Here is a 16,062-nt window from a genome sequence, read left to right as displayed (position 1 = left end):
TGTATCTCAAATATATCTTAAAGACTTCAAATGAGAACAATTTTATTTGATTTTGAAAAATTTTCTATTTAAATTCAATTTAGTTAACACACACTGTATTATTAGTTTTAGAGGTAGAATTTAGTGATTCATCAGTTGCATGAAACACCCGCTGCTCATTACATCGGGTGCAGTTGACAACAGTCAAATTACGTTGTGATGTCTTAAATACATTGGGACTTTCAAAATATTTCCAAATAGCTAAGTAGTTTCCAGATTAATAGTAAAATTAAGTAATAAGAAGTGTATAGAAAAATATGGTTTGGAGAATGAGCTGCAATTTGCTCCAGAACTCTTTGGCTGTATCCTGCAGGTTTCCTCTTCAGAGGCAGGAGGAAGTGATCATTTAAGGTTTGAAGGATGATCCAGAAGGTCCTCTGAGCTATGGGAGGTGAGGGCACCTTGGCCCGGCTTTCACAGCCCGACAGCCTGACTCAAGTTCCAGCTCCAAAATAAATCCATCTTAAGCAAGTGACACCGCCTCTCTACCTCTGTCTCCTCTTCTATAAAGTGGAGACTGTAATAGTCTTGGCTTTGCTGTGTCATTTCAAAGATACAGTGAAGCAGTATTTAGAAACCACAGTGTTAGACACAAATGCCTGTGAAATATTACCTGTTGTAATTGCTGGTGTAGGGAAGACGTTAGGGTTCAAAGCCGATGGCCAAGAAAGAATTCTTGGGACATCTTTGGTGCAAAAGGGTGATTTTATTAAAGCCTGGGGCCAGGACCTGTGGGCAGGAAGAACAACCCTGGGGTCAGGGGGAGAGGCCCATTATATACTCTCAAGTTGGGAGGGGGTGAGGGAGAGGGTCAGCCTCTCAGGTATTTTGGAAACAAGGTTTGGGAAAGGCCAGTTATTATGCATTAGTGAAAACTCAGTCATGAGACACTTCAGATTGCTTGGGGGATGATTGCCAGCATATATCTTGGGGGGAGAGATAAAGGAAGTTTCCAAAGGAATTTTTATATGTTAAAGCAGACTCCCAGGATCCCAGGGGGTCGGGCTAAAATTGCCTCTTGCCGTGAGCAGAGTATTAACATCGAGGCAGCGAGTCCCTAGAAGAAGGTCACCCTGCCTGTTCCAAGGAAATTTAATAATGTTTCCTGTGTCTTTGCTTCCCACATCAGTTGCTAACACCCCTGATCAAATGGATGCAGCTTCATAAAAAATGACCTGAAATTGTCCAAGCAAGCCCTGAAAAACATAAGGAGTCAGCTTCTGACAAAAGAATTCAAGGAGCTTCCCATAATATTCTCCCAAATTTTTTACTGAGTCAGGAAACAAGTGAGAAGGATAAAGGTGAGATAAATGCGTGGATCACTCTTCCAATCTCAAAGGAAAAACGAAGCAGGACTAATCATACTTTGTCGTTTCTCAAATCCTGGAAGGTCCATTTGGCTAAAATAATTAAGGTCAGTAAGTTAAAGTGTCCTAGACCTTGCAGTGACTTTACTTTCAAAAATCTGCTCCTTCTTTTTATTTTATTTTTTTAAGATTTTATTTATTTATTCATGAGAGACACACAGAGAGAGGCAGAGACCCAGGTAGAGGGAGAAGCAGGCTCCCGGCTGGGAGCCCACTGTGGGACTCAATCCCAGGACCCTGGGGTCACGCCCTGAGCCAAAGGCAGCCGCTCAACCCCTGAGCCCCCAGGTGCCCCTCTGCTCCTTCTTCATCTGTCTTTCCATAACATTTCTGAGTTTCCTTTTAACAAAAAGATTTTCCATCCTGATGGAGAGGAGATCTTTTCCTGAATTTAGGACAGGATACATAATCCCTTGATACGTCAGATCTGATCCACCTCCATCAAGACATCTGCAAAACAGGTTTTTCTCACCAAGACCTGCTGTGAAGGCCCAGGGGGAAAGGGTGGGTTGGGAAGCCCATGTGAATTTGCTCCTGGTTCATTCCTTGATTATTTGGCCTTGGCCTTGGCAGGCCTTCCGGGGCTAAGCGACCAATTCCTATTTGGTAGGCGCCTGGGGCTCCAGGCCCCCTTGAATTCCTACATCTGAATGAGAGCAATGCTGGTTGCAAGTCCCAGAGGTGAACTGCGTTTCATCCTTTGATCGGGCTATTTCAGTTCCCCGCAGCCCTGCCACCTGCAGAGACAAAACGGTTCAGCCAAATCCTCATTCATTCGAACCCCAGCACAGACACTGGTGTCTCCCTGTTAAAATAAGCAAATTCTTATCAGTCAGCATCTGTTTCCCGTCCCCCCTCCACCCAAGAGCCTGTTTACCAGATTTTTCATTGAGAGACTTCCCCATGGAGTATAATTCACTTCGTTTTTGCTCATTCATAAGATTTTTTTTTTTTTTACATCTCCCAGCTGCAACTATTTTAGGCAATTTTCTGAGTACTTATAATTGAATGCGACTCATTTGAATAAGGTGGTGCTGCAGCTCAAAGCAGTCAGAGCTCTTTGGAAATACAGTAAATTTACACAATATATATTTTTCGGTGGAAGAAGTATGTGATTCATTGATGAAGAAGCTTGTCAGTAATGTCTGTGCCACGTCTATTCGAAAATGACGTGGATCGTTTTTTAATATGCAAATGTCTTGAAAGGACTATTTTTTCTTTTTTTTTTTCCTCCCCCCCCTCCAGAAGTTGCCAGCACGAGGAACATAATCTAGACAAAGTAAACTCATCAGTTTCATACAACACAAAATCAAATTGCTATTGCCAGGCGTTCCCATGGCAACTGCCTTCCTAAGCAAACTTCACTACAAAATATACAGCTGTTATTTTATCTCGTTGCTAAGTTCCCTTGACAAAACCACACTATAATAACCACTCACATATATGTGGTTAAAGGGGATAAAGCTCCCATAGGCCTCACATGGCTTATTTTTAAATGATAACTTAGGAATTCACCCCTCCATCTTCAACACTGTATGGGGGTTTTCTCTTCTTTGCTTTGAAATCGTGCCATATTAGGAAAAATCTATGCAAGTCTTTAACATACACTACTGTTAGTGGTGCAGTAGAATTTTGGGGGTTGTTTTTTTTTTTTCATTATCTAACAGTGAACAATATGTTAAACTACCCAGATTTCTCTTCTGATATGTCCTATCCCCACAGTAAATATATTTTCTATCATTGTTTTTTTCCAATTCTTTTTTTTTAGCATACCCATGACTGGACTGCTCTTTGGGTCCCAATTACCCCTGTGCGAGTTGTAAAGAGAGTTGGTGCTGCCTGTCTCTAGAGAGAAACCAGTAGGAAAATTGAACTCATTTGATCAAACTGCCAAGAGCTGGGAGAGACTGCTTTACCTGACTGTATGTCCAACCCTAACATATTTTATCACCAGTGAAAACTATAAATAAGCCAGAAGAAAAATAGGTCCAAGCCCTAAAGGAAAGTCAGGTTCCCATGAAATATTCACAGTGAGGATGCATTCTCTCACCAGTGAGGGGACCCAGAACAGAGAGGGAGCAAGTTACATCTCCAGGAGGACAAGAGGGTCAACGCAAATCATTCTCCCAAAACAATAAAGTTGGGCTTAGTTTCACTGATACACTGCTGCATTTCTTCATTACCTCCCTGTAAAATAGTGGATTTTTTTTTTAGTTTAATTTCACTGAATTTGACAAGGAAACTGGTTGTCAGTGACCCTTACAGAAAGTTACAGCTTTCAGAAAGATTCATTCTTGGCAGTGTTTAAATGTAATATTTTATTTGCAAATGAAAGTCAAAAACAGCTTATTCTTACAGTGTTTTTCATAGAAGTCAAGCACAAAGAAAATCCTGGTTATCATTCATTGCCCTCATCAAGAGTGGGCATCATGCCGGCCAACCCACTTCCACCCCAAAGATGGACAGGGCGAGGGTGAGCGGGGTTTTCCCTCAGTAGGCTGCAGCTGGATCCATAAGACATCTTCATTTATAAATTTAAAAAGAACCCTATTGACTTGATTTTTCTTAAAAGAAAAAAAGCCCATAAACATTAGTTTCATCACTGTCTCACATGGATTAAGATGACATCATAGTTTATATGGAGGACAAACCAACCTTCAAATTCACGTCCACTTAGGTGTTTTTTCCAGATTCTTCTTGTTAAATCCTTTGATAGTCTTTCCTGCACATTAGTGACATCAGTGCTTTGGCAGAAAGAACCCCTCATCTCCATGAGGGTCAGAATCCTATCAGGAAGCAAAAGAGGAAGCTAAGAAAGGTCAGAGTGATCAAAGGTTCTCTGAGGCGGCAGTGATTATGGGTGTATATAGTTATAGATATTTTTTGTCATCCTGGGATAGTTTTCATTTCACTGTATATGGATTTTTTTCCCCTTGGAACTCTTACTTGTTTGCTCCAAACTTGTGGAAAGAGCCTTACTAATAAAATCAATTTTAAGGACACTTGGGTGGCTCAGTGGGTGAAGCACCTGCCTTCAGCTCAGGTCCTGATCCCAAAGTCCTGGGATCGAGTCCTACATCGGGCTCCCTGCTCAGCAGGGAGCCTGCTTCTCCCTCAGCTTCTGCTGATCCCCCCCTTGTGCTCTGTCACACTCTCAAGTAAATAAATCAAATCTTTTAAAAAATAGATAAAATAAAATCAATTTTACTCACAAACTGAAAACAATATGTGTCTTGTGGGACACATCAAGCTCCCAACCCCAATGCCTTGGCTGTGCCCCATCACCAACCTTGCCAGTGCCTGCAGAGCCATGATCCTGGTGGGCAGCCCTCCGAACCATGCCCCGTCTCACCCAGCACCTGCACCTCAGCCCACTCTCCCCATGTTTCTTTTCTTCTCTTTTCTTTTCATGTATAGAGTTTTCCATTTTTGGTATTCAGTTAAACAAGATACATCTTCTGTAAATAAACCCAGCACAAGGCCAAGAGCAAAGAAGGAATAAAAGCATGAAAAACAGAAAGTACAGGGTTGTGCCTTATTAGGCATCTTTGTCAGGGATGTGCCCTTCTTTACTAAGGGAAATGGGGCTTTTTGTCCTTGGGCATCTGTACAGGTCCCTGTTCCTAAGCCCCACAGTTGAATATGGAACCAAGAATATGAAATGTTGAAGAATATTCAAATGTCTTTGAATATTTTTTTAGCTCATGGACTTGGAGTGCATGGGGACTCCCCTGAAGGAAGCTTTACCTCATCTTCCCAGGAAATGATTTACTATCCCTGGGCCCCCAGGTCCTGCTTGTGAGAGGTGCCCAGTTGACTGTCCCTTCTGGTTGGTGGTGGTCGCAGTATCTTGTGCAGAGGTTAAGAGCAGGCCTGGGATAGAAAATGGGGCAGGAGACAGGCCAGTTGCTGAGAGGATGGAATGAAGTAGTGGCTTTGTTGGATTAAAGTGGGCCTTGTTGGATTAAAGATATGCATGAAGAAAAAGTGTCGGTATAAATGTGCACCCAAGTCGTGATGGTGAGAAAAGGAAGCCTCCACTTCATCCCATGAAGTTCACTCAGGCTTAATGTGCAAAGCTAGTGGTGGCTTTGCTGCTGGGCTGAAGTCCACCTGGTGGCTCTGCTCTCAGACCTGCCCAGGAGGGCTGCACAGCTCATCTCCACCTGCCCACCTGCCTTGAGGCAACCACAGCCTCATAATAACAATATTGTTATGTATATTTATACATATAATATGGAGGGTATATTTATATACCCTCTATAATATGAATATGTGTCTACCTACATCCCATTTATGTAGTGATTTGTACCTACCTTTATTTATATATACCTTATATATGAATATGTAACTAGAAACCCAGCTGGCTTTTTTTTTTTTTTTTGGAAGGGAGGTGTGGTTTATTCACCATAGGAAAGTGCTTTATTGATGAGCTATCTCTGGAAACCAGAAAGACTATATACCCACTTCCCGCTACCCCCTGTCTCTCCGGGGTCTCACATTGCTCCAGCTAGAGAAGGGGTATAATTGCTTCTTGAGGTTCTAGTGCCCAAGTCTTTCCCCTTATTATGTAGGTTTACTTAGAAACTCATTAGCAATATTGTTGTTGTTGATTTTCAGAAATGCTGTAGCTACTTAATAACAGTTATTGGTGAAGAGGTATGGGGGGGGAGATATCTATATATATCTATATTTATATATATATATTCCCTCTGACCTTTTATATATATATTCATCATGGTTTGTATCAGTTAGAAAAGTCTCTGCCATGCTGCAATAACAAATAGCCCCAAACATTAGTGGACTAAAAAAGTGAAGGTTACTTTTCCCCTTCCTCATCTAAATTCTCCTGCAAGTCCAGATGATGCTAATTTGTCCATGACAAAATGTAAGCCTCATCTTTAACCCACTTTCTTTCCTCTATCCTTAATATGGAAGTCAATAGTCAATTCTGTTCAAATCTGAATCCTTCACTGTCTCTTAGCTCTATTGACTGGTTTCTATCCACCCCACAGCTAGCACTATTTCAGGTCAACATCATATGCCAACCATATTGTCCCCCCATAGTGGCACCTGCTTCTAATCTTTCCACAGCTCTTCCTGCTGTCCACACCCACAGTATACGCCCAGTGAATTTACATATGCACCACTGGCCCAGGTCTTCAGGATGGTGTCTTATGGTACTTACTTACTCATGAGGTGTGCAGATTCTGAGCAAGCTGGCTACTCCAGCATTCTTTTTTAGTTATTTCCATCCTTCTCCACGGGACTGATGACTTTCTGTTTGTCCACAGTATTTTGCTTTCTCAGGCCTCCATAAAGACTGTATCTTCTCTGTAGTATTATTTGTTGTTCGTTAATATGATTAACTCCTAATCATTTAGCTATCTTGGAGTTCACTTCCTCCAGAAATCCTGTCCTAACTCCCTGAACACTGATCCTTATTACAGCATTTATAAGGCTGGAGTTAAGAGTCTGCTACTGCATCTGTATTCCCCAAGGCCAGGATAGAGCAGGGACTCTGTCTTGTTTGCCACCAGATTGCTCTGCCTGGCACAGTATGTTAGCCTTATAGACAGTCAATAAATGTTCATTGATTTTAAAAGAATGGGATATCCTAATCCTAACTCAGATAAAATGTGATATAGAAGAAACTATTTTGCCTTCATGAAATACCCTATCTTGGTGAGCAAAACCACTTTAATATCTATGGAGTACTGCAAGAAAAATGTAAAAGATATACTTTAGAATTATATCTATTCATCTCTATTAATCCTAAAATGCAACCACTTTCTAGAAACTAAGAATTTGCATGCTTATAAAAGGATATTTCAGAATATTTCATAATCCTGTGTCTACCACAATTTTAGTATTATCAATTTAATCTATAATTCAAGTATTTATTTTCCTAATGACTGTATCATATAATTTTCAAAATGGTAAACTGGCCTAGGGTTTTCTTAGGTGTTTGTATGTCCTTTGTTACTGTCAATAGCAATGCAATCTTTTATTCATTCATTTATTCATATATTCATCGAATATTCAGTAGGAACTGTGGGAAATATGAATGAGAATAATGTATGGTCCTTCCCTAAAATTATAATTTAGTTGAGGAGGTAGCCAGGTATCAGCAAAATATAGACAGAGAGGAAAATGCTCTCGTAAAGTAATAAGCACAGTACTGGAGAATGTCAAAGGAGAGATTTTGAAAATGTTCACAAAAGATTACATCTCAACTGCAGTGTGATGACCAAATCTTTCTTTCCATACATAGAAAGAGAAGATGGTGTTTCGAGGGTGAGAGTATAGGGTGAGTCAAAGCAAGGTGGTCCCAACATCCAGGAAGAAGAGTGGAGTCCAGTGTGACAGAATGATAAGATGTGATGTTATGGGGGAAATGAGGGGAAACTAAAGAGCTGTTTCCAAATGATGAACTGACATCAACACCAATGAATCATTTGTCTTTATCATCTCTTCAATGGAAATCCACTGAAGGCTTTTGAAGCATGAAAATGTCCTGAAATTTAAAAACATAAATGCAACATGAAGCTGAATGAGAGAGCCTGAACTGGAGGCCTCAGCTGTGAGACTCAGGGACACGAAGGATGATGAAGTGACCAAGTGTGGGAGGGGCAATGAAGCTGCCAAGGGGAGTATAGAATATGGCAACAACAACAACGATGAAAACCACTTGGGTCTGAAATCCACAAAGATTTGTACCCATGGAGCTGGAATAGAGAATGAGGGGGTCAGAAATATAAAAAATAACTTTAATTTTTATATTCCTGAACTGTTCTTCCTAGACATAGTATATACTCCTAGCAAAAGCATAGTCACTGAAATAAAATGAGACATTGCCCCATGCTCCACCAAACATATTTTCACAGACCATGGTGGGTATGCATACCATGCCCCCAGAAACAGTTGAGTATTGTTTTCTTGTACTGAAATTTACATTTTATGCCTAATAGTTTTTTATGTGTGTATATGCTATTTCCCCAAAATAATTTATCTCTTTCCAAAGAAAATAAGTGTTCTAGTTGGGAATGATCACTTGGAAGCTTGATGCCATAAGTTATGTATTTTATTTCTAAAATATTTATTTATTTATTTATTTATTTATTTATTTATTTATTTATTTGTTTGTTTGTTTATTTTAGAGAGAGACTGTGTGAGAAAGGAGAGGGACAGAGGGAGAGGGAGAAAGAAAATCTCAAGCAGACTCCCCACTGACTGTGGACCCCAATGCGGGGCTAAATCTCAAGACCCCAAGATCATGACCTGAGCTGAAATCAAGAGTCAGACGCTCAACTAACTGAGCCAGCAAGCACCTCACAAGTTAAGTTTTAAGCAGCATATTAGTGAGTTCAGAATCAGAAATTGAGCTTTGTCATATAGGCAAAAGAAACATGTGGAGATTTTCATGAGATAGTCAGATATTTGGGTCTAGATTCATAGAATGAATATGGTTCAGAATATAAGTCACCAGTTGCTATAAATTTATGTACTGCATAATGTCTCATAGATAGGTCATCATTAAATGCTTTGACTGCTAATAACATTAATAAAAACTTGAGGTAGTAGAGATCTTCTAAAATCCTGTGGTTCTCCAAGTCAGTTTTAAGCATTGATATTTTATTGATTCCAGAAAAAACTTCATGTAAAATCTCTGTTCGATGCTACAGTACTCAAGATATAGACATTTATAGCCTTAGAATAGTACCCTGGAGAGAAATTTGCCAAGAACTAATAATCAAGATGTTATACAGTCAGCCAACTGTGATCTTTATTAGACAGTAGGATCATGAACTATATTTCCTATTTCAGGACCTACAAAAAAGATTCTTTTCAAACTTGTAATAGGAAATTATTCTGTTCACTCCATAGATAGAATGATAGGAGAAAATTTATGTTTGAAAAATATTTCATATTCTGTGTATTTAGAAGCACATCTAAATCGTCATTTAAGGCACTGGCAATGTGCAGTGTAATACAAAATAATAAATTCACGTGAGCCATACTGTTACTTTATCCCGGAGGGAAATACACTAAATATAAAAGAGGTAATAGAGCATACATGCTATTCTTACAATTAGTGAAATCAGTTGAAGAGCAAATTAACAGGACTTATTTTTAACATTATAGACATATTCCTATATGTTTTAAATATATTTTTTAAAGATGATAAGGGCAGGAAATCACTTAGATGCAGTTGGTTATGGATACAGAAAAAGAGATCCTCAAAGCAATGTAAGAAATAAAATGAGATGGACATTTGGAATGAATTGAGAAACGTAGAGACAATCTGGTTTCTAAAAGTGAATTAACTTAGTGATAAATGTAGCCTTATGGGAAATACATATTTATCTCTATTTAGAGAGAGACTTGCACACGGAAAAACCAAACCCTTGGCACACCGCCTCATGACTACACACCCAAGGACATTAAAGCATTTATCCGCCTCTGTTTCCCAGTCCACAACCTTCACTGTGTAGAAGTAGGAAAGTACACGCCTGCATCCCTCAGAAGTTACTCCTACCTTTGCTACTGTGCAAAGCTAGTTGGGCCCGGTCCTCCTGCGAGGACCCAACTAGGGTTGGTCTAGGACCTGTGTCAGGTTAAATTCAGCCTGACTTTCTTGAGAGGCGGGAAGCCTTGAACGTGCATTAGGATGAGGGAGGTATACCGTTTAAATGTGGTGTCGTCTCTGTTGTGTTTGCCAGTGCCTACCTGAGTGCCATCCAGAGCCCACTGTTCTTTTTCTTTTTTTCCTCTGAACTTAATTCCCAAGGCATATATTTATAGTAGCTTGCCAATATGTTCAGGTTTGGCTATGAGAATCCGTTGAGAGTATTATTATAGTTATAAAATAAAACAGAAGCAGAAGCGGTGTATCCTTATTAGCAAGTGGCTCCTCCACGGGCAAGTAAGGTTGGCAGAAGGTCCAAAGCAGTCCTTGTCGTGACAAATAATCAAACACATACAACACATGTACTTGATGAAATAAATACTTTCGGAATATTAAAATAAACCACAAAAGAAAGTGAAGAAGCAGGCAGAAATGCAGATGCCTGAGGCCCATCCTGTAGTCTTAGCACTCCTCACCCAGTGCATCTATCCAAATGCTTGCAAGCCCTGCAGAGAGCCCTCCCTTCTGCTTGGTCCTCCTGAACTTGAACCCTGCTCCGTTCACAACCTCCCTGCTCCTCCTCGGCTCCCATCCTGGTACCAATCTATGAGCCTTCTAATTAGAAAACTAAAGTCTTTCTCCACTACTTTTTAAAAACATGACTCTTCACCATTGAACACACTTTACTGGATCCTCTTCTTCTGCAGGAGAAGACCCATTCTGTGTCTCAGGGGGGTTTTCATAATCTGGTTCCTGGAATTCTTGCCACTCCCAGATGAAGACCCCATCCTCCAGGCTCATTGGACTAATTTCATTTCATGGAATCTACCACAGTCTCACATCCCCGTTTTCCCCCCACTGAGTGTTTAGTTTCCTTCTTCATCCTGCTAAACTCCAAAGTCAGGACGCAATTCATGAGTCACCTCCTTCAGGAAGCCATCCCTGGCCCACCGCCCATGCTTTGCCTGTGTCCCTGGTGTCGTGGGCACATTCAAAGAGTATTTTGTGCAGTTAGTTAGTCCACTTGGATACCACTTTTCACTGACTTGATGTACATGTGAATCAAATTTCCCCAAATCAGCAATGCTGTCCACGACTGATAAAATTAGATAGGTTTCACATGTAGACCACAAAACGTAGTTCCGCTGTATGACGACTACTATTTGAACTTGATTCATGATCTAGTTTTTAAGCCTCTGGATCCATCTCAAAATTGCGTTATGGATTTAGAAATACTTTGTTGTCATGTTTTCACTGTTATAAATGATTTAATTCGGTATGTAGAAATTTATTTTCTTTGAAGGACTATATCTGAGTGAAATATATGAGTACTGTTCCAGTGTAACAAGTCCGAGGGAGTGTGTTTAAACAATATAAAATTAAGTAATGGGGGGGTTAATTTGGAAAAAGATTACATGAAAGATGAAAAAGAAGTAGATCAAAGCAGATTTCAAGGATACATAAACAAAAGAACACAAAGAAAATTGGTCAAATGATCAACAGGATTATACAAGAAATAGGAAAAAGACTAAAGGAACTAGAAAAAAAACCCAGACATACAAGATATTCGGTATGAAGAAAAAAACTGAAATAAAAGCAAATTGGATGACAAAACAAAAAATAGAAAGCATTGTTAATGCAATAGTGACAAAATCCTGTTCTCTCCTGCAGGATAATATATAAAATATTCAGAAAATAGTTTCTGACAGTAATAGAAATAGAACAAAGTTTTGTTCTGGCTTACTTTTAGTGAAAGTCTGAATGTAACATGACAAGGTTTCTTCTACTAATCATTTTCTAGACTATCTAGCATTCATAGTGAGGGACAGATCACAATTTGCTCAAACTATTGTTGATTTTAAATGTCTTGTAATGTCTATTTTTCCCCAAAATATCTAGATGTCTTTTAATATTCCTATGATAGGAGCCATGCATGACCCAATTTCATGCCCACGATTGCATATATTTTTGACAGTTTTATTAATTGATAAATCTCTAGGGACAAGAAGAAAATGGGGCACAGATTAGGTGCTTAATTAATACATTTTTATTAAGTGAATTTTATTTTATAGCCCTACTCATTTCATCTTTGACATTAATTGTAGTAAAGGCAACTCCCAGGAAGACAGAAAAGAAAGTAATGAAACCACACTTCTTTGTACTTATTTCGTTAAAAGAAACGAGATGGTTAGATCATTCTATTTCTGTAGCGATAAAACAAAAACACCACTATAAGCACGCTCCGACTTTCCTATTATGAGTCACTTTAATGACAGGACCTTGCACCTTGAAGTAGTTGGTTTGTACCAATTGCTTCAAAAAGTCAGTCTGTCCTTCTTTAGGGTGAGTGAAGCTGTGTGGGGGGTCTTACTGCTGCCTCGGGTACCGGGTACCGTCTCTCGCAACACCTGTCATCAAGCTATGCTGCTCTTCTTTTTTTTTTCTTTTTATAAATTTATTTTTTATTGGTGTTCGATTTGCCAACATATAGAATAACACCCAGTGCTCATCCCATCAAGTGCCCCCCTCAATGCCTGTCACCCAGTCACCCCCACCCCCGCCCACCTCCTCTTCTACCACCCCTAATTCATTTCCCAGAGTTAGGAGTCTTTCATGTTCTGTCTCCCTTTCTGACACTTCCCACTTATTTTTTCTCCTTTCCCCTTTCCGGCCATACCACCCTGAACGCGCCTGATCTCGTCTGCTGCTCTTCATTCTCAAGCACAGATCCTGTTTTCCCATGAGAGTGCAGGTGGTTTGGTTATTTAGCCTATGCTTGCTTGCTTATTTATTTATTTATTTATTTATTTATTTATTTATTTATTTGTAGTCTTGCTCAGTCAAACTTAGGTGTGTTTTAATTTTTTGCTTTGGATGCATGTAATAGATAGACACACACTAGCCCGACTAAAACACAGGTTTAATGCAAGAATGCCTCAAGGCCACAAAATCTAGTCTCATTCAGGCATCTCTCCACAGAGACAAATACAACACCTGAGCCCCATTTCCGATTTCCAGTTCTCAAAAAATTAAATGTGAATGTAAATATAAATATGCCTAATGGGTCCTATGATCTACTTCATCTTTGTGCCTGTCGTCCTAGAATTCTGGGTGGTCTGCTCACTGGCTGCTGTTGAGCTGGATGCCCACTCCTATTCTGATAACTGTACCTGGGCTGAATTTGTTCCTGATACGTAGAATGTGGCAGTAAAACAAGCCAGGCATTGCACGAGCGGGTCTGCCCTAGAAAGCAGGGTGAGGACACTTCACTCTGGTGCATATTGAATACTAGAGATGCTCTTGCTAATACTCACTGAGCACATGATGATGACACATACTCCTTTATTTATCCACTTACTCCGCAAATACTTGTCGAATTCCACTCTCAACAGGCATCAGATTAGGCATTAGGGATGCATAACTGATTAAAAACAGGCAAGTAACCTAATTCCCTAACTCCTCAGTGCTGGGTAGGGAGAGATATTTATCAACGAAAATACAAACAGGATAATTGCAGACGATGATAAGTTGTAAAAGGAAATAAACAGAATAACATTATAAAGCAAGGGTCAGAAATTTTTTTCCATGTGGAAAATATGTTAGGCATTGCAAGATATACTGTCATTGTTACAATTGCTCAACTTTGCCATTTTAGGATGAAAGCAGCCACAGGCAGTGGGTATAGCTGTATTCAAAAAAAATTTTGAATTCAAATTCAAAAATTCAATTGAATTGTATTCAATTTGAATATATATTCAATATATATATATATATGTATATATATATATTTTTTTTTTTTAAGAAAAAATCAGGTGGTGGGCTTGATTTAGTCTGAGAGCCATAATATGCTGAGCCAGTCACAGAGAATAACAATGGTGGTGGCCGGGTGAGCATATTGCTGGAGATGGTATAATGAGAAGTCTCTGAAGAAGTGCTGTTTGAACTAGTGTGCAAAGGATGAGAAGGAGCCCATGACAGCTGGAACAGCAGGCATTGCTCCCGGGAAGGAGCAGTAAGTGCAAAGGCCCTAAGGGGAAGTACTAGAAGACCGAGATGGCTGGAGTTTAATGAGAAATGGAGTAGGTATTGTAATTAAGTTTCCAGAGGCAGACAGATGTCAGCTTATGTAGCTCATCAAATTGAAGACAAACGTGAATAACTGGGAGAATCAGAACCAGGTCAGCAAGACCTGATGGGCAGCCTTAGTGGGGCACTGCTGTGAATCAGTCAACTATCTCTCCCTCCCTGTCCTTGCATGGGATTCAGATTCCTGGGGAAAGAATTGGATGGCCATTGACCATACATGTTGATTGAGTCTATAAGACTACACAAAATGGAGGAAAGGACACTTCCCAGAGCAAACATTCCCAGAGATTCCATGTGTGATCAAAGGAGAGAAGGATGTAACACAGACACGCAAGAACCTTTGTTTCTCGTGGCAGCTACTAGATCCTCAGATCATTCCTTTTAATGAATCCTGCAATCTGGAAAGTTTGAAGAGTTGCCCAGGTAGTCTGAGACCAGCATTTAGATTCCAAGAGGGAACAAATGAGTAAAAATATTATTTATTGATGAGTTTGCAAAAACTCTCACCTCTAGGTTAAGCAACCTTTTGTTTTAATAAAGAAGCAAGAGTCTTAAAAATGTAGATGTCACTAATTATTTGTGTAATGCATGCTTGAATAACTTATTTAATATTTCCTTGGGAGCTTTTACACCAGTTTAAATGACATTGTATAAATGACGGTTTTGTCTTAAAAATAGGACCTCTGTTGGCCAATTTGAAATTTTGTGGCATTTTTATTATATGCATTTTCATCAGATAATCCAAATCGTTAATGAAAGCAAATAAAGATTCACGATTTGTCAGTTAACTCAAGTGTCTTAAAACACCTTCCTGTCCATCCCTTCTGACCTGTAGCATGAAGTGCGTGGATGCCTTCTCCACAGAAGATAAAATTCATTTGTCATAATCAATCAAAAAAAGAAAAAATATATCTGGAGTAGTTGAATGGATTTAAAACTGCTGGAACTAGATGGCATACCCGACAATCTAGCTGGGTTATTGATCGTGATGTATTTTACCTGGAAAGCTTATGAACCACAATGCAGATTTTAATAATCAAGAATCTGTGCTAGAAGGAAATTATTCAGTATCTCACCAAATGTAAGATTATCACACATCTATATAAATTATTGACTATCTCCAGGAACAGAGGTTTTAACAAATTATGTTCAAGGATACCATATAGGTATCCTCATGGTAAATAAAAGCATTTAATCCAAATGAAAAAATTTAAAATTTTTGTGCTTTTTTTTTTTTTTTGGTAAACCACATTTTTTTTAAAGTGACAAAATGATCCTGATCAAGGAGATCTTTTCTGATTTATCTTTATTTGTGTTAGACACATTTAATATTTTTATCATTTGTCTTCTTTTATATGTATATACTTTTTAGGACATTAAAATAGTATAACCTTGTTATTTTGAAATATTGTACTACTTTTGTATATTGCATCAGATTGTTTTAAATATACCATATATAATGTTTCTTTCTCACACGTTAATATATATTCATCTAAATTTTTGTATTAAATAAATACACTGTATTTGTGCATTTATCTCATGCAGTTTAGAGATGAACCCAGAATTTTGATGAATCTCATAGTATTGCATATTTACCTATGAGTCACTTGGGTATTGCCAAAAAATGCCATTGAACAAGCCATCCCTGAATTCCATTGCTTACAACAGTCCCATATTGTCACATATCGCCCCATGAGCTGATGCTCAGAAGACATGCAAGGCTCAGCTGGACGGATCCGCTGATCTTGGCTGGGCTCTGCGGTGCTCCTGTAAGTTTGGAATGAGGCAGCTGGTCAACCCTGGGCTCCTCTGGGGTGTTTCAGCCCCATGCCAAGTATCTCATCCTCTCCCTGGAATCAGCAAGCTGTCTCCATAATACTCTTCTCATGGTCATGACAGAGATGCAAGAACAAGTCTATGTGTTTCTACCTCAGTCTGCCA

At 39.3% G+C, this 16,062-nt stretch overlaps 1 long non-coding RNA gene across 1 annotated transcript in view; it reads right to left on the bottom strand.

The window, feature by feature from the left end:
* Nucleotides 1-1,484: 1,484 nt before the first annotated feature.
* Nucleotides 1,485-16,062, bottom strand: part of LOC121498150 — a 55,133-nt gene continuing 40,555 nt past the window's right edge. Inside the window, exons 2-3 of the long non-coding RNA XR_005989622.1 lie at nucleotides 4,062-4,192; nucleotides 1,485-2,143 (exon numbers count right to left, since the gene is read on the bottom strand). This is a non-coding gene — a long non-coding RNA (uncharacterized LOC121498150). The remainder of the gene's footprint in view (nucleotides 2,144-4,061; nucleotides 4,193-16,062) is intronic.

Source organism: Vulpes lagopus, chromosome 8 (genome assembly GCF_018345385.1).
Source record: "Vulpes lagopus strain Blue_001 chromosome 8, ASM1834538v1, whole genome shotgun sequence".
NCBI lineage: Eukaryota > Metazoa > Chordata > Mammalia > Carnivora > Canidae > Vulpes > Vulpes lagopus.
The sequence above is the reverse complement of the archived record's forward strand: the minus strand, read 5'-3'. Positions and strand labels throughout refer to the sequence as shown.